Source organism: Nematolebias whitei, chromosome 6 (genome assembly GCF_014905685.2).
Source record: "Nematolebias whitei isolate Nwh7 chromosome 6, NemWhi1, whole genome shotgun sequence".
Taxonomy (NCBI): Eukaryota; Metazoa; Chordata; class Actinopteri; order Cyprinodontiformes; family Rivulidae; genus Nematolebias; species Nematolebias whitei.
The window spans coordinates 11,305,730-11,307,883 of NC_056503.1; positions in this window are offsets into that span (position 1 = coordinate 11,305,730).

Sequence of the window (2,154 nt, forward strand, 5' to 3'; positions counted from 1 at the left end):
ATAGATAGATAGATAGATAGATAGATAGATAGATAGATAGATAGATAGATAGATAGATAGATAGATAGACTTAGTCTGATTTTTTTCAGCAACAACAGAGAAAAATTAAACGCAAAATAATAATAATTAAAAAAAGATCACCAATGTCCCAGAGATGGATGACTAATTACAAGTTAAAAACGGTTTAATGGACCAAAAAGACCTAAAATGTACAAATATGACTTTAGGTACACCAAAGAATTACAATTAGGATGTCCCTGTGATGGAATGGACACCTGTCCAGGGTGTCCCTCGACTCTCACACAGTGACTGCTGGACACCAGTGACCCCCACTACCCACAAAGGAAGACGCGGGTAAAGATAATGGATGGATGGATGGATGGATTGATGGATTGATGGATTGATGGATGGATGGATGTCTTTATGTTGTACTCTGACTGTGAGATGAAACACTTTATTCCACAACGTGAGCTTCAACCAACACAAAGTTCTAATTCCATTTCTCACGTGACTCATGTGTTGTTTTGACCTCAGCCTCATCATGTTTGCTCCACATCTTCACTGCACCTCACGTGTCGTTAGGATGAGCTCCTTCATCAGAGAACAGCTTCTCTTTGTCCATGATTTAAACACAAATTGCTCTAAAAATAAAAAAAAAAGAAATAAACTTGGAACAGTCAGTTGATGATTTTTTTTCTTCATTCATGTTCATAATTGCATAAATGTGTTTTTTTGTACTTAAATGTTAATACAATTGTTTGTTTTGGTTCGTGTCGCCCTCTTGACCAGGAAAGACAAAAACTAGATTTATCAGAGGGACTTAAAACAATAGAACATTAATAAAAGAAATAAAATTCAAATCTACTTTCTGCCTCTTTAAGACAAATCCAGCCACGTTTGAAACGTCTCTGTGTGTTTGCAGCTCTTCGTGTGGAAAACCTGCAGCTTAATTAGGTGACTACAGAGACGTATCTATTTCTGAGGGCCACCCATGGGGGTCCCCTTGGCTTTGTGGGAGTGTGTGTGTGTGTGTGTGGGGTGGGGGGGGGTGCAGGTGGAGCAGCCCTGGCCTGTGTGTCATCACCCTGCAGCCAGACTGCAGCAGCTGAGAGCTGACCATCTCTCATCATCTTATTTATCACAGACTCCCAGTTTTGTCCCCCCCCCCACCACCACCACCACTGTTCAGGAGAGCAGTTCCACATCTTCTCAACACGCTCATTAATGCCTCTGTTTAGTATCTGGTCTGGTTAAGACACGACTTCATTCAATATGTTCAGCTAATGACTCCATCCATCAAATCAGCCACTCATACAACAGATACATGAAACTCAGAAACTGTGTTTTATTGTAAAATAAAAAGTAAATAACTCCTACAAATATTTACAGTTTGATATAGCACATTTATTTTTTAGTTTAACATGAATCCATCGCTGTGGAGATATGATGTTTAGTTATATTTCTTTTTTTTATTTAATAGTTTATTGTTTGTCATATGCAGTTAAAGTCAACAGTACAATAAATGTTCAGGATGAGAAGAACTGTTTCAACTCACTAAAAAAAAAAAAAAATCAAGAAATTTTAGAGCATACAATAAAAGTACAAAATAATGAACCAAAAGTGAAAAAGAAATAGAAATATATTATTTACAAGGTCCAAAAGAAATGTATAGTAAACAACATGGCAGATCTTTTCACCCATTAATAAAAGAAAATAAAAATTTAAGGAGACTTGCGACCCCAGTGTTGCTGGTTAAACTGCAAAAAGCAAAAAGTTTGGATGAAAAATATTAAAATGTAATGTTTTTCATCCATTTACAGTTTTTTATTTATTTTATATTTTGCCTTTTAATAACAGTTAAACCGAAATAGTGACAATACAATTAAATAGATTTCAGTAAGTCTTCTTCAGACCCTTCACGTGCTGTTTAAAGACTCAGTGGGTTCAGTTTCAGGAAACAAAAATTTCTGGTTTGCAACTTTTTATTTATTCATTTATTTGTATTTCTGCTCGTCACAGAAACAACAACCACGAGAGCCTGACATGGCAAACCCAACACAACTGTTGTGTTATCAGTGACAAACATGTTTGAATACTTTGGAAAAAGTAATGTTAATTTTATTTTTTAAAATTAGTGCAGGGGAATATAATATA